Raw genomic sequence first — 20,928 nt, forward strand, 5'->3', positions numbered from 1 at the left:
AGTGAAAGAAGCCAGTCTCAAAAGATTGTATTCTATATGATTCCATTTTGTGACATTCTAAACAAGCCCAAAACTCTAGTGAGGGAGACAGATCAGTGGTTGCCAAAGATTGAGAGCTGAGGGAGCATATGACTATAAAGGGATTACATGAAGGAATTTTATAAGGTTACAGTGAAACTATTCTGTATCCTGATTGTGGTGGTGATGGTGACATTAATTTACACGTAGGTTAAAATTCATAGAACAGCAGACAAAAAAAAAAAAAAGAATCAATATTATATGTCACCTTAAAAAATAAGTAAATTCAACTGAGGTACCTATAAATATCCTAACTCATTATTCAGACTGTCACTGTTTGAACTCAGGTAGGTACCAAATAGGTCTGGATAATGAAGGGTAATTGTATTGTTAGTTTGCTCTAATCTTGAAATTTATTTAAATGGAATTTTAATATTGGCTATGATATATTTTTTCATACATTTCTGGATTTTGTTTGATAAAATGTTGTTTAGGATCTTTAAATCTATTTCCCTTGGAAGATTAGTTTGTTGTTCTTATTACTCTTCTTGCTGGTTTGGGTATCAAATTTTTGCTAGACTCCTAAGATGAACCATGGAGTATTACTTTTGTTGATAATATGTTGTTCTCTGAAAAATGTTTTTCTCTTTAGTCTAGATTTTAGGTGTTTCATTTCAATTGTTTTTTTTTTATCTTTAGAAGTTTCATCTGTTTTTTTTCCCCCAGTATACTTGGTCATTCATTCAACACATATTTATTGGGTGCTTACTATTTTCTAAATATTGCTGGGCAGTGGGGATTTGGAAATAAATGAAAAAAAATCAAAATTTCTGTTCATGAAATTTTAGATTCTAATGGAGGACACAACAAAATAAATAAGAAAGATTTTTAGAACTTGAGGTAGAGATAAAAGCCAAAGAGAAAAATAAAATGTGAAAGGGAGATAGTAGTGTTGCAACTTTGGAACGGGAGGCAAAAAGTTCTCTGAAGAGGTAATATTTGAGTAAAGATGGAAGGGAGATGAAAGATTGAATCATGTGGATATTGAGGGAGAGCGCATTCCAGAAAGCAAGTGCTCAGTCTCCAAGGCAGGCATGTTCTGGCGTATAAAAATCCACAAAAGAAACAGAAGGAGCAGCTGGTGACAGAGAGGAAAATCAGGAGGACATGGTTTCTTGGAACCCAGACACTCCAGAAAGTGTTTCAAGGAAGAATGGAGTGATCCACTGTGTAAAAAGCTTCTGATAATCAAGTAAAAGAAGCGCTGAGAATCAACCTTGAACTTAGCAACAATTGAATTCAACTACTGACCTTGATAAATGCACATTCCACGAAGCGTCTGGGGAAAGGGACCACAAAAAGCCTGACTGGAGTGGTTTCAAGCCAGAATGGGAGGTAGTGAGACTAATTAATCTTTGAAGTTTTCCTTAAAAGGAAGAAATGCAGTAGAATCTAGAGGGGTAAATGGAGTCAGGACATGTAGACTTTTAAGTAATATGAAGGTGACATGCTTGTATGATGATGGCAATGACTCACTAAAGAGGGGGAAATGCTGCAGGAGATAACAGGAAAAATTTAAGAAGTGATCTCATTGAGTAGGTCAGAGATTGAATCTCGTGCTTGTTAGTTGGGTGGTTCTAGTTAGAAATATGTACAATTTATTCATAGAAAGAGGAGTAGAGGCACAGTAGATGCACAGAGTTGCAAATAACCAAGTTGGAGTGGTAGGAGCTTGTAGGAGTCTCCTTCTAATTGTTTCTATTTTCTTAGTAATATGGAAAGGAGAGAAGGTGGAAATGTTAGGTTTGAGAAGAGATTAGAAGCTGGGGAATAGTCATCTAGGGATGTAAAGAGATTGTCTGGTCTAAGGAAAAAGAGTTTGACTGTGAGGTAGCATTAAGGACCCTCTTGAGATTATTAATATTTATGAATTTAAAGAGGAGCAATTCTTTCTCCAGGCACATTTAGCCCTCTGGATTTGGACATGTATCAGGTAGAAAGCTAGACTTAATTAAGGCTATAGCAAGTATGAGAGTATAATAAATCAAGAGAGAGGCAAGAGAATAACTGAAATGATTGACCATTAAATTTTAACTGAGTAGGATGGAAGTGAAACATGAGATGGGCGAGGAACAGTGAGGCATAGTGATGACCATAAACTTTGTAGTCTGGTGAAAAGGGAGTTTTGGAATTGGAGGCCAAAGTAAGAGCTAGAAATGTAGGGACTGGTGATTGGATAGTGGAATATTTGAAATTGGAATTATGGAGGAATTGCAATGTATTGGTGGTCACAGATATGAGGTATGAACATGGCAATAAATGACTGAGATAAAAAGCTTTTATTGATAAATAGGTTAGAGTGAAATAAGTAGAGTGACAGTTTACTGGGGAGTAAAACTTGGGCAGAATCTCCGTGTTCCCACCCCAGCTCTAGCTTCCAGCCTCCACCTTCCTACACGCCAGTTTGGACAATGAGGGTTTGGTGGGCATGCTTGGCCTCCTCCAGCCCTTGGGGGCCTCTATCTTCCTGACTTTGTAACTAATTTGTAATTAATAAATATTTCATGGAGAAATACTTTGAAGCTAAAAAATAAAAACAAAAAAATAAATGACTGAGATAGGCTAAAAAAAAAAAAAAATAAGTGACTGAGATAGGATGGAGGTAGAAGAGAGGAGGTCCAGGAACTAAGAGGCCATGATTTGGGAAGACTGAGCTATGTGGATATTGAAATCACTATCGGGGGTTAGTTAAAGAGGGTGATTGTGAGTCTGTGGTTAAAATCTTCATGGAAGGGTGCCAGGGTGGCTCAGTTGTTAAGCATCTGCTTTTGGCTCAGATCATGATTCCAGGGTCCCATATCAGGCTTCCTGCTCAGTGGGGAGCCTGCTTTTCCCTCTCCCACTCCTTCTGCTTCTGTTCCCTCTCTTGCTGTATCTTTGTCTGTCAGATAAATAAATAAAATCTTATAAAATAAATAAATAAAGATAAAATCTCTGTGGAATGAGAGACAGAGGCCTAGGCATCGGTAGGTGACTTTCACAACAAGAGGTATGGGTGGTTTAATCTGATGTCATGAGAGTCAAACCTATTGTTTTTGGGAGAAGAGACAGGGAATGAATACATTCTAAAAGAAGACATGAGAAGCTAGGGTGTCACTTACCTGCCTTCAAACCTATGATGTGTAAGGCATGGGAGGGAAAATAGCCACCACCTTAGAGGGCTGCAGGAAACCAGAGCCGTTGAGGAAGAACAAGAAGATGAAGGGAATATTAACTGAAAATGATGAGGATATGAACAATTTTATGTATGACTGACCATGAGTTTCAGAAGGCAAGTGAAAGCCATTGAGGAAATGGTATACATATAACCTGGGTAATAAATGTCCACGGTTGCTATATACCAGGCACTAGAGTAGTCACAGGGATGAAAAGGCAAGTAAAAACCTAGTCTCTGCTTTTCGAAAGCTGTTAATCTAATGAAAGAAACAGACCCAGGTAGACCAAAAATTATATGAGCTATGTGTTGTGGTAGAAAAAATGAACAAAGCTCAAAAGAAAGAATCATGAGTTTTTCTTGAGGAGCTCTAGAACAGTTCTCTGAGGTTGTATATCTGTCTTCTATTTGGACTGCATAACCAGCCACCACAAATCATAATGGTTTTTTTAGTTCTCGTGATCGTGATTCCACGAATTAGTGATCCTGGTAGTTCTTCTGATGGTCTTACCCCTGAGGCCCTTGTCATCTGATGGTTCAGTGGAGACTAGAGATCTATGATGGCCTTACTCATTTGTTTAGCAGTGGTGCTTACTCTCAGATGGTTTCAGTTCTCCTCTGTGTCACCTTGTGTCACCCAGCAAGTTAGACTGGGCTTCTTCACAGCCTGATTCTCTCAGAGTTCTAAGGGGGAAAGGGAAAAACTACAAGTTTTCTTAAGGCCTAAGTTCCAGAACTCATGCAATGTTAAGTGCATGCAATCTATTCTTCAAAGCTAATCACAAAACCAGCCTAGATTGAAGAGGATAGAGAAACCAACTCTACCTTCTGGTATAGGAATAGAATGTCATGCTGACCTAGGGAGACATGATTCTTTAGAGGCCATTATTATAATGATCTACCACCTGAAATAATTTTAGAACTGGGTCTTAAACTCAGTTTAAAACCGGGGAAGGTCATTCCAGGCAGAGAAAATAGAATTTTCATGGACTCAAATGCATGAAAAGTATGACAGTTTGCAGCAGAAATGAGCTCGTTTATTTTATTTTTTTTCAAGAAGCCCAGTTATATTTTTACATCAAGAATCAAAATGCTACTGATGCAGACTTCAGCCTATCATTCACATTTATGTGGTTATATTTTAAAACATGTGTGTGTGTCTGTATTTGAAGAGAGGAGCACATTGACAGAACATCCAGAAGAGTAACCTTAATAACAGACTATGGGGTGGGGGGGCTGAGTGGCTCAGTTGGTTAAGTGTCTGCCTTTGCCTCAGGTCATGATCTTAGCGTCCTTGGATCAAGGCCCTGATCAGGCTCCCTGCTCAGTGGGGAGCCCACTTCTCCCTCACCTTTTGCCACTCCCTCTGCTTGTGCTCTCTCTCTCTTTCTCTCTGTCAAAAAAATAAAATAAATAAAATCTTTAAAAAGATAACAGATAAAGTAAAGGAAGTTGACTTATCGACTTTATCCCAAAGGTAATGGTTTTAAATAGGAAGGACATCACATCCTTGTGTTAGAAGCATCCCAATGTTCATAGCAACACTGTCTGCAATAGCCAAACTTGTGGAAGAAGCTGAGATATCCTTCAGCAGATGAATGAATAATATGCAGTGGAATATTACTCAGCCATCAGAAAGGATGAATACCTACTATTTACATTGATATGGATGGAACTGTAGGGTATTATGCTAAGTGAAGTAAGTCAGAGAAAGAGAGTTGTCCTATGGTTTCACTCACATGTAGAATATAAGAAATAGTGCAGAGGATCATAGGAGAAGGGAGGGAAAACTGAATGGGAAGAAATCAGAAAAGGAGACAAACCTGACTCTGGAAAACAAGCTGAGGGTTGTGGAAGGGGAGGTGGATGGGGAATGGGACAACTTGGCAATGGGCATTAAGGAGGGCACGTGACATGATGAGCACTGGGTATTATACACAAATGATGAATTGTTGAACACTACCTCTGAATCTTACGATGTACCATATGTTGGCTAATTGAATTTAAAAAAATTTTTTAAAGAAGCAGGAAGAGACAGGAAACATGAAAACTAGTTAGTGAGTCTTTTTAGATGAGGGAATCTAAGCAGGAAATCAGGGGCCAGAGTATCAACTGGAATCACAGCTTTAGAGCTGCTCCTCATTTAATCTTCACAAAAGTCCTGTAAGAAGTGTTATCTCCATTGTACAGGTGAGGGACCCACTAGTTCAAGAGCATAAGTTACTTTTCCAAGGTCACACAGCTTATTAATCCCAGGACCACCCCCTCTTCCAGTGCCCCCTGTGAAAGAATAGTGACTATAAGATTCTGAGGGAAGGATGGAATAAAAGATTGATAGGACTTGGTGACTAGATAGTGTGCGAAGGGGTACTCATTCAAAATGGGATCCCAGTTAACAGGATGGATTGGATACATTCATCTTTTTCTCTTTTGACACCCCACAAAAATGATAATAAAGGATTCTTTAAAGATGTAATCCCAGAGTTGGATGCCATTATGTAAAAATACAATGTGATAAGTAAACAGCCTTGGATGAAATATCCTTTAAAGGTAGTCCATACAAAAAACAACCAATGCCTCACTCTCAAGATGTGCAGGTATGTGGGGTGCCTGGGTGGCTCAGTGGGTTAAGCCTCTGCCTTCAGCTTAGGTCATGATCGAGTCCTGTACTGGGCTGTCTGCTCAGCAGGGCCTGCTTCCCCCTCTCTCTCTCTGCCTGCCTCTCTGCCTACTGGTGATTTCTCTCTGTGTGTGTCAAATGAATAAATAAAATTAAAAAAAAAAAAAGATGTGCAGGTATGTGAGATACTCATGAAGAAATATGTCCTAACACATGTCACAACACAGCAGACAGCAACAACAAAACTTAGGGGTCTAAAAAGCAAATGGATTCATGGTAACTGGTACAGCTCTGAGACAACGTAACCATCACTAGTCAGTGCAGAAAGCTAAAAAAACAACTCTATTTATATGATAGAGTCCTCAAAAGGCTCAGATACTCTATCTTGTTAGAATGCATTTTGCTAACATACTCACCTTCTGCTTAACCACCATTGCCTGAGCTGGTCACTAAATCAGTGTCTACTGTTGAGCGCTAGCAGATCCTGCACAGCAGCATAGCTCAGGCTGGAGTTGAAATTGCCTCTAATACCTCTCAAACTCCAGGACAAAAGATAAATCTCGTGTTCAACCTGTTCACGGTAGCAACCATGACATTCAGCCATCACCTACTGTGACACAGGGAACAGTTAGCAGTTGGAATACAGGAACCTCATCTGGCAATGCCAACAAGCACAGAAGAACTTAAGTCTGCACCCGTGGGTACTCAGCAGCCACAGACTGAAACAGAATCTAGCTGTAAAGTTGTTGGATGGATGGAGTCACAGTTGTAGCCAATCCCATGAGCATTATGTTTAAACCCATAGCCAGAGTGCTAGCACCACCACAGCAAGCCCAAGCTTTTACCTCCACCAACCTCCTCTAGAGAAAAATCTGGGATGATATTTTAGGAAAACATTACACCTCTTCAATGTCCTCAAGTTGCTGGTACCAGACTAGAGAGCTACATCTAGGGAAAATCTGGATAAAGACCTTCAGGTACTAAACCCAAGGTGGAAATCCATGAATCTACAGCCGTTCTGTTACTGCGCCAGTGGAGACTGTGTGGACAAAATGGCAATCAGTCCACATTGCAGCCTTTTCTCCCACTCAGCACTTCCATCCATCCTTCTAACCTTTAGGGAAATAGCCAACCACCCATTGCAAACCAGCAGATACCCTCTCATACGTTTTGGGAGTTTTGTCACCGACATTGGAGTTTCCCCACTATGGGTAACAGCCAGGAGTAGCTTTCTCTCTTCTGTATCAGGACCCCATCTCCTCAGTAAAGGTTGAAAGGTAAAGATTTAAAGTTATGGATGAAACCAGGCTGGTGTAACCAACACAATGTTTCTGTTGCTTCTATTGGTGGACAAAAAACTGCCCATACCTACATGTGACCGACCACCTGAATAACACAGAAAGTGACTTCCATGGAGAAGGCAAGACAATGGAGACAAAGACCACAATGACTGTCCTGAGGCGAAAGCTGAGAAGTATGAGATTCCTCCCAAAAACTGTATTGATGAGGGACATGGAAGGTGTATCCCAGAGCATTCAAGACACCATCACTAAGAGAAGCTCTAGAAAGCTACCACCACTTCCTCAGAAGCCGAGTAAAATCCAGAGATGGGAATAACATTAATCTGAATGTATCCCTGCTGGAAGGCCCATCTCTGTGCTATCCCTGAGCAATGGCCATGAGTTGCGAATCTTACCAACTTATCCAAATCACCCCAAAGATAAAGAAGAAACAACTGTTAGTGACCTACACCAAATAAATAAAGTAATACGTGGGAATATGCAGATGTGTGTGTCTATAATAGATCAGATGAGTGAGTCTGGGTGAGAGACTCCAAACTGAAAGTTCTACGGTATGAGGAAAAGGTCCCATAGAAAGAATTTATTCACAGACCTCGTAAATAGACTGAAAAAAAGAATTTGTGGGAAATGAGAGTATAGTTGATAGGAAGATATAAGAGCTAAACACTGAAATAAAGAAAGCTTTCTAGAATTCACAGATGACACTAACAGGATCCATGATGCCCAGTGACACAAAAAGATCAGAGTTGGGTGGATATTATTTCTTTCAGATGAGTCCCTTTGAAGCAGGCTTTATGGTGCATTTGTTTACAACTTTACATATTTGGTGCCTGTCAGTTGGAATTAGTGACACAAGAGGTGGTAGACATTTCTTGACCTCTCATTCTACAAATTAAAATTCTCTTGTGATTCATGCAGGACCCATAGAGAACCTCAACAGAAAGTACCATTTGGATCATTCATGCTGAAAATAAAACCTTTCCTATCATGTTACACTGTCCTTTTTCCTTAAAATATCAGTCCTTTAAATAGCTGATCTAACTTTATTGGTCAAATCTTTATTAATAATAATTATTTAATAAAAATAAATATAATAATAATAAAATTTTAATTCCAATACCACTAACATGAAGTATTATATTAATTTCAGGTGTACAATATAGTAATTCAGCAACTCTATGCATTAAGATAAGTGTAATTTTAATCCCGTTCACCTATTTGACTCACCTCTCCCTCCTCCCCCGGTTATCATCTATTTGTTCTGTATAGTTAAGAGTCTGTTTAGGGGTTTGTCTATCTCTTTTTTTAAGTTGTTCTTTTGTATTGTTTCTTAAACTCCACATATGAGTGAAATCATATGGTATTTGTCTTACTCTGACTTATTTTGCTTAACATTATACTCTCTAGATTTCCATCCACATCTTTGCCAGTGGTAAGATTTCATTCTCTTCTTATGGCTGAGTAATATTCTCATATGTGTGTGTGTGTGTGTGTGTGTGTGTATCACATCTTCTTTATTCATTTATCTATCAATGAGCTACTTCCTCAATTTGGCTACTGTAAATAATGCTGCAATAAACATGGGAGTGCATATATCCTTTTAAATTAGTGTTTTTGCTGTGGAGGGAATCTAGATGCCCCTCAACAGATGAATGGGTAAAGAAGATGTGGTGTATATATATATACAATGGAATACTACATAGTCATCAGAAAGGATGAATACTCACTATTTGCATCTACATGGTGGAACTGGAGGAGGTTACGCTAAGTGAAATAAGTCAGAGAAGCACAACTGTCATGGTTTCATTCATATATAGGACATAAGGAATAGAGTGGAGGACCATAGGGGAAGGAAGGGAAAACTGAATGGGAAGAAATCAGAGGAAACAAATCATGAGAGACTCTGGATTCTGGGAAACAAACTGAGGGTTACAGAAAGGCAGGATGGAGGGACTAGGAATGGGTATCAAGGAGGGCCCATGTTGTGATGAGCATTGGGTGCTATATGCAACTATTGAGTCATTGAGCACTACAACAAAAACTTACGATGTACTATATGCTGGACAATTGAACATAATTTAAAAAATAGTGTTTTTTTTATTCTTTGGGTAAATACCCAGGAGTGTGATTACTGAATCATATCTTAATTCTATTCTTAATTTTTTGAGCAACCTCCAGACTGTTTTCCACAGTGACTGCACTAGTTTTCATTCCCATCAAGAGTGCAAGAGGGTTCTTTTTTCTCTATATCCTTGCAACACTTGTTGTTTCCTGTGTTTATTATTTTAACCATTCTGACAAGAGTGATGTTCTATCTCATTGTGGTTTTAATTTGCATCTCGGTGATGATTCATGATGTTGAGCATCTTTTCATGTGTCATGTCTTCTTTGGAGTAATGTCTGTTCATGTTTTCTGCCTACATTTTTTTTTTAAGAATTTTTTAATTTATTTATTTGACAGACAGAGATCACAAGAAAGCAGAGAGGCAGGCAGAGAGAAAGGGGGAAGCAGGCTCCCTGCCAAGCAGAGAGCCTGATGTGGGGCTCGATCCCAGGACCCTGGGATCATGGCCAGAGCCGAAGGCACAGACTTTAACCCACTGAGCCACCCAGGTGCCCCTCTGCCTAGTTTTAATTAGATTATTTGTTGTATCCGTTCTTTATATATTTTTTGATATTAACCCTTTATTGGATATGTCATTGGCAAATATCTTCTACCATTCAGTAGGTTGTCTTTTGGTTTTGTTGGGTTTTCTTCTGTGAAGAAATTTTTATTTTGATGTAGTCCCAATAATTTATTTTTGCTTTTGTTTCCCTCACCTCAGGAGACCTACCTAGAAAAATGTTGCTATGGCTGATGTCAGAGACAATACTGCCTGTGCTCTCTTCTAGGATTTTTGTGGTTTTGTGTTCACATTTAGATCCTTAATCCATTTTGAGTTTATTTTTATGCATGATGTAAAAAAATTGGTCCAGGGGCGCCTGCGTGGCTCAGTGGGTTAAGCCACTGCCTTCAGCTCAGGTCATGATCTCAGGGTCCTGGGATCGAGTCCTGCATCGGGCTCTCTGCTCAGCAGGGAGCCTGCTTCCCTCTCTCTCTCTCTGCCTGCCTCTCTGTCTACTTGTGATCTCTCTCTGTCAAATAAATAAATAAAATCTTTAAAAAAAAAATTGGTCCAGTTTCATTCTTTTGCATGTAGCTGTCCACAGTTTTTCCAACGCCATTTGTTGAAGGGACTGCCTTTTTCCCATTGTATATTCCTGCCTCCTTTGTCAAAAATTGACCATCTAATTGTGGATTTATTTCTGGGTTCTCTCTTCTGTTCTATTTATCTATGTGCCTATTGTTAGGCTAGTACCCTACTGTTTTGATTACTACAGCTTTGTAGTATAACTTGAAATCTGGAATTGTTCTACCTCCAGCCTTTTCTTTTTCAAGATTGCGTTGACTTTTTGGGGTCTCTTGTGTTTCCATACCCTTTTTAAGATTGTTTGTCCTAGTTCTATGAAACATGTTATTGGTATTTTGATAGGGATTGCATTAAATCTGTAAATTGCTTTGGGTAGTGTGGACATTTTGACAATACTTGTTCTTCCAATCCACGGGCATGGAATGTCTTTCCATTTGTTTGTGTTGTTCTCACTTCTTTCATCAATGTTTTATAGTTTTCAGAGTACAGGTATTTCAACTCCTTGATTAACTTTATTTCTAGGTATTTTATTATGTTTGGTGCAATTGTAGGTGGTATTTTTTTTTTGAGTTCTCTTTCTGTGGCTTCATTATTAATATATAGAAGTTCATTTATCAGTTCTAATAGTTCTTCAGTGGAGTCTTTGGACTTCTTCAGTGGAGTTCTCTATTTGTAGTATCATGTCATCTGCAAATAGTGGAACCTTTACTTCTTCCTTATCAATTTGGATGCCTATTATGACTTTTTCTTGCCCATTTGGTGTAGCCAGGACTTCCAGTACTATGTTGAATAAAAATATTGAGAGTGGACATCCTTGTTTTGTTCCTGTTCTTAGGGGAAAATATCTCATTTTTTCACTGTTGGGTATGATGTTAGCTGTGGGTTTTCCATTTATGACCTTTATTACATTGAGATGTTCTCTTTCTAAAATAAATAGACTTAACAAAAATAAAAGACTTTTATTGATCTAACCCTATTAGACTTTACCCAGTATAAAGACTTGAGGAAGTTTCAGGTTTGAAAGAGAAGACACAGGATCAGTCTTAGTCATGTTGTGTTAGAAGTTTTGAAAAAATATTTAGGTGGTGTTATCCAGGAGACAGTTGGAAATGAGGAAATAAAGTTCTGGGGAATGTTTTCTATAAGAGATATGGATTTAAGAATCATCAGATCCTAAGTGACAGGGGATTTCAGGGACATGATGAGGTCCTAAAATTTGTATAAGCTATAGATCGGTCTATCTCCTCTCTAGCCTGAGATAACACACCATCATATTCTATGATTTTGAGTTTGAAACTTTCCTGCTGATGTGAGAAAATTATCTTTACCTTTCAGATAAAAACTCATGGGCACATTCATAGATGTTACTAGGATGAAGAGAGTGAAGGGATGACCATTGGTTCACCTGTGGGTTATACATCTTTTTTTTTTTTTTTTTTTAAGAGAAAGAGAGCATGAGAATGGAAGGGCAGAGGGAGAGAGAGAATCTTAAGCAGGTTCCATGCTTAGTGCACAATGCCCAACGTAGGGTTTGATTTCACAACCCCAAGATCATGACCTGAGCCAAAATCAGAAGTTGGACACCTAGCCAACTGAGTCACCAGGCCCCTCTGTGGGTTAGAAATCTTCAGTTTGGGAAGATCAACCCAGAGGGTAAATGTCCTGAGAAAAGAAATGAATATGTTTAGAAGAAAAATAGTAAACATAGGGTATAGCTATTAGAATACAATCCCCTCCCACTAAGAAGTGAAAAATTAAGAGCTGTAAGAGATGAAGCTTAGAAATAAATGACCCTCAGGGAACACAGATAGAGAATAGGAAAGAAAAATATTGAAGAAAGGAGAAAAGAGAACCCAAGATCAAAAGCCAAGGCTCTTGGTTTGGGGGGGGGGGGGCTAGGTTTATTCATAAGAAATGAAAATAAATGCCAACCCATCTCACCTTCCAGAGGCTTGGTATTTCTGAGCAAGGTGCACACAGAAGGGGCACCTCATGGTGAGCTTAAACACTTCCTTTTCAGGACAGCAGATCCTCCTCCTTGGGTCCTTTTTGAATAATAAGTAGGTAATAAAGCTGGTTGGAGCGAATATGGTAAGGCTTCTGAGTTTCCAACTTCCAGCCTGCCAGTCCTATCTACTCCTCACTTGCCCTGCATGTGACAGACACATCCTGAGCCGAATGCCAGCCAACTCCAGGAAACCAGCCAGATTGCACGGCCTTCCCCAGCTGTCGTTAGGCAGTCATTCCAGGATAATTCTCTGTCACCTAAATGTCATGAGGAATTTTCCAGGGACTTTGTTAGTTTCTTCTAGTCCACCCTCAGAAACACAATTTCCTAGCATGTAAGAGCCGTAAGATTCATCTAGTCTCACTTATTCTTGCAGATAGGAAAATTTAGTCCCAGAAACATGATATAATGTGCCCAGAAATAACACAGCTTGTTAGGGACTGAACCAAGATAGGACCGGGATTTCATGTTACCATTGCAATATTGTTTCCATTACTTCCTGCAAAAAAATTATAGACTCTTGAATTGGAATAGTTAGATGACTGATGCATTCTCCCCGAATATGAGAATCACTTTGGTAACTTATTAAAAATGCAGATCTCAGGGTCCCCAGGGGCCTGGGGTCTGTTTTTATCATCTTCCCAGATTATCTAATACAACCTGTCTGGATTTGGGAATCAGTACAACCACCACACTCCTACCCAATGCTCTCCAGTCTCTGCCTTAATAACTGTCAATGATGAATGTCATCATCTCTCATTCCATCTTTGGACAACTTCAACCTTTAGAAACTTCTTCCTTATAATGGATGGAAACTTACCTCCCTATAGCTTTAATCCATTAGTCCCAATTTTTACCTCTTTATCACAATCAAAGAATGGAGGAATGCTAGCTCTTCCTTATGAATTTTTATTATAAATAATTTTCAGATTATATGCTAGGTATATACACGTAATTTTATTCTGCTTATCTCAACACATTTCTTCATGTATACATTTCTGTCTCTTTTTGTAGTCCACAAATTTATTTTTAACGGCTTTATGTTGACATAAACATTTTAAAATGTTTTCCTGATGACTTCTTGGTGATACAGTTTGCATGGAAGCTGTAAGAGTCCAGGGCTATAAACTGCTTCAGTGACTTGAGCTGCTAAATGTATGAACTTTGACCCTCCTTGGACCTCATTTTCCTCACCTGTTAATTGATAAGCTTGGATTAAACAACATCTGTGGTCCATGTTGGCTCTACCCTTCTGGGATTCTTCACTGGATGTGTATGAAGGTCTGTCTGAAGTTACTGCTTTCCACTTAGTGCTTTTGATGTTCTGACTGAATCTACCCCTGGGTTAATCTAGACCTCCAGTTTTCTCTTAGACCGTGATACTTCCAGATGAGAAAGTAAGAGAATATGATTAGGAAAACTGAGAGTTCCTCCCAAATTCATCAACATTCTTGATCTTTTTACTCTCCTTCTGTTCCTATATCACTGAGAGGAAGAAGAATATCAGGCCCTAATTATTGAATCCTATAAATTTTATCTTATGATGATAAAGGGTCTTAGTAAGTGATTAAGTTAAGGGTCTTGAGATGGGGAGATTATCTCCACTTATTTGGCTGAGCCCTGAATGCATTCACAGGTATCCTTGTAGAAGAGAGACAGAGAAAGATTTGACACAGACAAAAGAGGAGACCACATGACCACAGAATCAGAGGTTGGAGTGATGTGACCAAAAGTGAAAACTTTTTTGGGCCAGCCACCAAAAGTTCCCTAGAACCTCCAGAGGTGGTGTGACTCCCTTGGTTTTGGCCCAGTGAAACTGGTTTCACACCTTTGGCCTCCATATATAATAGAATAAATCTCTGTTGTTTTAGTCTGCAAAGTTTGTGGTGGTTTGCTATAGCAGCCATAAAGAACTAACACAGTGCCAAAATTGCACTAAACACATTGTAGCATGAAGAAAATGACAGAGTAAGGATGTCTTAGAAGACAGAGATATTATTAATTGGAAAAAAGGTCACAAGTTTATAAATAATTTTCTTTCAAAGTGTATTGGAAAATACACATTATAATATTAATCCTGAAAGCAAATTGCACTGACATAAACCTATATTGTATGATTACTCAACGTGTAGTTAGCTTAAATACTTCATAGTGCTATAATACAAATTTTGTTTGTCCAAGTCTCAATGTAAATAACTTTTACATATCCTAAATAGTCCTATTATTCCTGCATTTGTGATTAATTATATTAAATCAGTGAATGGTATATACATATAACTTATTTTCAATTAGCATGCTAGAATTTATATGTATACATGTATTATTTCCTTCATATAGTCACCTTGAGAAGTGGCATATTTATTTTAAGAATGCTGTCATTGCATTATTTCCAGAATTTCTTTCTTATAAGAGGTTTTAAAACTTCTAGAATTTGTTGAAATATCCTCAACAGAAGCAAAGCCATAAATCCATATCCATATACATATGAAGACATGTACATATATATTTTCAAAATAGAGTTTCATTTTTCTGCTTTGGGGAATAGGGAACTGGTCTATTCAGACCAACTGTCTGAGAGCAACTCTAAAATCTGAGGGAAAAAAATAAACTTGATGTTACTGGAGAGTTAACGAGAGAATGAAGAATTACTGAGCCAAGATTCAAGATAATATGAAAATCTATAGATGGAATCCTGTCTTGGGGGACTATTTTTTTCATGGGGAAATTTGACAATCCAAAGAGGCAATGGCAAAGCTGCATAGTGCTTTTAAGAGAATAATGGGATGAAGATAACTAAAATTGGAGTCAAAAGACCACGGAAGATGGGCATCCTGGTAAATTCATCGCTTTGAATCGAAACTCTGAAAGGTTAAAAGTGAAGTAAAAATATGCCGTCTCCACACGGACTGAAGGCCAGCTCTCAGTAATTGACACAGACCACAAAAATCTAAACTTCTTGATGAAAAGTGGTTCCAGGTTGTGGCCCTTGGCACTTGGAAGAAGCAGATAACTTTATTCTAGTCCTCCAATTATTTCTACCAATGACTTTCCAAATATAAAGTTGGTATGCAATCAAAGATAACCAGGCACATAAGGAGGCAAGTTAACATGAATGAGAGCTAGTAGAAACAGCAGATGACAGAAATAAACTCAAAGGAGCTCCAGACTGAAATTATCAGACACTAACTTTAAAATAATTGTCATGACTGTGTTCAAGGAGACGGAGAGCAAAAAGGGAAATTTTAGCAAAAAACTGCAAACCATGAGAAACAAGCAAAAAAATTCATAGTACATTGTTAATGGTAATTCTAGAACTAGATAAACTTCATAACGAGGATTAAGAATGTTGTGTGGGTTTAATAGCCTATTAAATATGGCTGTAAAGAGAATCATTGGACTAGAAAGTCGTTCAGGAAGAAGAAGAGGATGATGACAGAAAATGAACAGGATTAAAAATTGAGAGGAAGGGGCACCTGGGTAGCTCAGTGGGTGAAAGCCTCTGCCTTCAGCTTAGGTCATGATCTCAGGGTCCTGGGATGCAGCCAGGCATTGGGCTCTCTGCTCAGGGGGGAGACTGCTTCCTCCTCTCTGCTGCCTCTCTGCCTTCTTTCAAATAAATAAATAAAATCTTTAAAAAAGAAATTGAGAGGAAAGAGTAAAAGGTATACAATATGTGAGAAAATGAAACATGTTTAATGGAGTCTCATATATAGAAGAGAGAATGAGGCAGAAGCAATATTTGAAGAGAAATTGAGAATCTTTCCAAAACTGCAAAAAAAAAAAAAAAAAAAATCAAAACCAGCCCACAAATTCAGAAAGCCAAATAAACCATTAAAAAAAAAAAAATACACCTAGATAAATTAAGGAAAATTTTACAGAAAACCAAAGACAACGATACAAACTGAAGACGCAAGAAGAAAAAACTTCAAAAACAATAATTAGAACAACAGCTAGTTTTTCTTGAGAAATAGTTGATGCTGGAAAACAATAAACTGAAAGCAAATAATTGTCAATATAAAATGCTGTATATAGCAAAATTACCCTTATGCCAACAAATTTAACAGCTTAGATAAAAGGTAAAAATTCCTTAACAAACAAATTACCAAAACTGACAAATGGAGAATCTTAAAATTATACAGCCATTACCTGTTTGAAAGAATTGAATTCATAGTTAAAAATGTCCCACAAGTAATACTTCAGGCCGCTTGACTTCCTAGAGAAATTGAATTAAAGATTTAAAGGAAGGTATGCTAGTTCTACATTGAGAAGATGAGAACACCTCCCAGATCATTTTCTGAAGCCAAGATTACTCTGGTACCAAAAATAGACCACAACATTACAAGAAAACTACAGTCCATTGTTTCTCATGAAAATAAATGCAAGATCTTAAAACAAAATATTAGCAAATTTATTTTTTTTTATTTATTTTTTTTTTATGAACTATTTTTTTTTAAGATTTTTTATTTATTTATTTGACAGAGAGAGATCACAAGCAGGCAGAGAGGCAGGCAGAGAGAGAGGAGGAAGCAGGCTCCCTGCTGAGCAGAGAGCCCGATGCGGGCCTCGATCCCAGGACCCTGAGATCACAAGCAGGCAGAGAGGCAGGCAGAGAGAGAGGAGGAAGCAGGCTCCCTGCTGAGCAGAGAGCCCGATGCGGGCCTCGATCCCAGGACCCTGAGATCATGACCTGAGCCGAAGGCAGTGGCTTAACCCACTGAGCCACCCAGGCGCCCCTTAGCAAATTTAAATCAAGCAAAATATCTAAGTCAGGGTTGGCAAACTTTTTCTGTAAACAGCAGGTGGCAAATACTTTAGGCTTAGTGAGCTACAGTCTGTTGAAATTATTCCATTCTGCCATTGTAATGCAAAAGCAGCCATAGATAATATGCAAATGAGTAGGCATGCCTGTATTCCTATGTAACTACGTTTACAAAAATAGATGTCAGGCTATAGTTTGCCTATGCTTTCCTTAGTTTTATCTCATGAGCAAGATACTGAACAAAAGATGGCAGATGCCAAAGGATATATGCTATACAATTTTACTTAAATAAAATGTAAAGAAACAAACTATCGAATGATAGTATTGAGGGATATAAAATAGGTAGTAAAAGTGACAAGAAAAGTATGGAAGTGACCACCATTTACCTCTAAGGGGCAGGAAATGTATTGTGATTGAGACAATACATCTGGAGTGTTAAAAAAATTTTTTAAGCCTCAGTTATGTTAACATAAACATTTTCTTTAAATGTAAACTGTTTTGTGTGCGTAGTGTTTCACAATACAAAATAGTTTCTTTTTTCCTTTTTTTATTATAAAAAGTAATTTGGAGTCACTTTGGTGAGGAAGGTCTGGGAAATGCTAATTACCAATGTAATTTTGGTTTAAATAAGGTATGACTCTGAATAAATGAAGCTGGTTTTCTTGTTGTCCTTACAAATTTGTTCATGAGGTTTTTCCCAAAGAGGATTTCAAAAAACATCTGTAGCGCAGCCAACACTGATTGAAATAAGAGGGTAGCCTCTGAGAGGCCAACTCGGAAAAGGACAATGCTTAATTAAATATTGACTATACTGTGTTTGCCTTAACAAATATAACTCTACTAACACATTTTCTTTAAATGCATGCATTTTAACTTTCTTCTGATGAAGTTCATTTTAGTAACAACATCCTGAAATCCTGTCAAGTTATAATTGTGAAAGCAAAAGGCATAACTCTGGTATTCTTGGCTTTTGTGCCATTAAAATCTTACTCTAAATGTCACATTAATTCATCTTTTTCACATTTTTCCTTGTTTGATTTTTTTTCCTTTGAGAAGAAATGCTAAGTGAAATGAAAGCAGAAAAAGACAGCTCATTTATTAAAAGTGAAACTATACCACACAACCCTTTAATTTGTTCACTAAAAAAATTGTTTTAAACACTTATATTAAAAATTCTATATCAGAGTGAGATAGAACTTAAAAAAAGAATAAGTCCAGATTTATTGTAACTGATCCAGGGTCACTAGTTTCTTTTCCAAAGAAAGAATCATGGACACTGTGTCGTGTAGTGAAGGGTGTTGGGTTAGCAACAGTGACTGTTGATTTCATTGAATCGACTGTCATAGCACAGAATTCTAGACACTGAGATGTCCATATGTGTTGATGGTAGGAAGAGTAGCAAAATCATGTTACTTGTAAGAAGTCTATGCAAAGATGGTGAACATGGAGACCATTAATTTAATGATCATTTAATATGTTTTTTATATATTTTATATATATTTTATATATATATTTTAATATATTTTATATATTTTTATATAAATTATATTATATAAATTTTATAGAAAATTTTATATAATTTTATATAAACATTATAATATGTTTTTTAATGTTTTTTAATGGTCATTTAATATGTTCTGCACAAATAAAGCCTAATTCTTCCCTAAGTGGCAGCCAAAGGAAATTTGAAGTTGTTTTTACATAAAATTAGATTATAATACTTTACCTAATTTATGGTTCTAAGACATTATTTTCTAGATCTAAGAAAAATATCATTCGCTCAGGATCTTCTACAGAGTTCTACCTTATATATTCTTCAGGTAATATGCTGCTAGAGCATTATTTTCCTGGGAATTAATAATGACCGCAACATTTATTGAGCTCACCATAGCTAACTAACATTGTTGACTATCAGTATTGTCTAAAATACTCCCACCTTTATCCTGATACATATGAGCAAACTGCTGGGGTGGAGGATGAGTTGGGAAGTTCCAAGAGGGGACTCTACAGAGTCACTGTTTATAGATATTCCTAAAAAACACTTCCTAAATCCAAGTATTTCCTTCCTCTAAACCAAGGGAGGAGGGCAGGAAGAAAATCACTGGTGGTGATAAGGGGTGCCACAAGAAGGGACACATTGGATTCCCTCTCTGGCTAGATTCTTCCTGAGCTGTTGAACCCCTAGTTCTTTCCTGCTTCTGCCACCAAGAAGAAAAATATGAAAAAGTTCATGGGAAGCATGGCAGGTACCTTGTTGAGTTTGTGGCTATATGTGAACCAAGAATATCTGCTTCTTGAAGCTAAGAAGCTATATGGGACACTGTATGGGTCAGCCCATCACACCAATAAGCAAAGAGGAATCATAATGTGGTATGGTGGCCAAGGAGAAAAATATGGAATTCTCACCCTCAGGATTCCTGTGACCCTTGGAGACTCAAGGAAGGCTCTCCATGGCGACTGAAGAAGAGATAACAAAGAAGAAACAGGGAAGCAGAACTTACCCTGTTCCAGAAGATCCTCCAGACAAGGCTCATAGAAAAGAAAGAAGAGAGTCAATTGGGATTTAAATTTTAAATAGAATTGATTGTAGTAACCAGAAAGCTAAAGACTCTGACAAAGAAGTTATTGAACAAAAGAAGGGGAAATCTGACTTTTCATATTTCAGGACAGTAATCAGGGAAAAGCAAAATCATTTGATGTTTGTACCTCATTTAGTTCATATTGTTCAATAAACTGTATGTAATACTGAGTAACAGAAGGAAGCTAAAACTTCTGTCTCTGGTCATACACTCAACCTATGTCAGAAGAATACTCTTTGGTGCAGAACACAGAACTGATAAGAATGTAAAGGAGATCTTTAGAGTACATAAACTGGAAAGTGGGAATCCAGACAAGTTAATGAGTTTTTAGTTAGCCTTTTTTTTTTTTTTATTTGAGAAGACATCTGTTAATACTGGGTAGTCCAGAATCTGGATTTTAAGAGCTATGCATGTAGATGTCAAGGAGCAAAATTGAATAGGGAGACAAGTTCTTCACAGATTCTTGAAGGGAAAAAGAGCCTCAGAAAGGGACATGATGAGAATAATCATTTTAGCCTGGGTTATTGTTAGAGTGAAAAAAAGGAGAAAAATATCTTCCTAGATAATTCTTAATTCCAGGTTCTAAGTCTCCTTTTGCTAGTGGGTTTCACCAAACTCCATGTGACCAACAAACGCCAGGCAAAAAATATAAAGTTTCTCCATTTCAATACTTCCCCCCCATTATGCATTTCTAAAATATTTATTTATTTACTTACTTACTTACTTACATTTATTTATATTTTATTTTTTCAGTGTTCCAAGAGTCATTGTTTACGTATAACACCCAGTGCTCCATGCAATACATGCTCTCCTTAATACGTACCACCAGGCTCACCCCCCCCCACTCCCCACCCCTCCAAAACTCTCAGTTCGTTACTCGAAGTCCACAGTCTCTCATGCTTCATCACCCCCTCCAATTTATCCCAATTCACTTTTCCTTTCCTTCTGCTAATGTCCTCCATGTTATTCCTTATGCTTCACAGGTAAGTTAAACCATATGATCATTGACTTTCTCTGCTTGACTTAATTCACTCAACAGAATCTCCTCCAGTCCCATCCATGTTAATACAAAAGTTGGGTATTCATCCTTTCTGATGACTATGTAATATTCCATTGTATATATGGACCATATCTTCTTCATCCATTCGTCAGTTGAAGAGCATCTCAGCTCTTTCCACAGTTTGGCAATTGTGGCCATTGCTGCTATGAACATTGTGGTACAGATGGCCCTTCTTTTC

General features: G+C 37.7%; 1 protein-coding gene across 7 annotated transcripts in view; it reads left to right on the plus strand.

The window, feature by feature from the left end:
* Positions 1–20,928, plus strand: part of RGS6 (regulator of G protein signaling 6) — a 544,877-nt gene that overhangs the window by 379,267 nt on the left and 144,682 nt on the right. The window lies entirely within an intron of this gene.

The sequence above is a fragment of the Mustela nivalis genome, assembly GCF_964662115.1.
Source record: "Mustela nivalis genome assembly, chromosome: 6".
NCBI classification, from domain to species: domain Eukaryota; kingdom Metazoa; phylum Chordata; class Mammalia; order Carnivora; family Mustelidae; genus Mustela; species Mustela nivalis.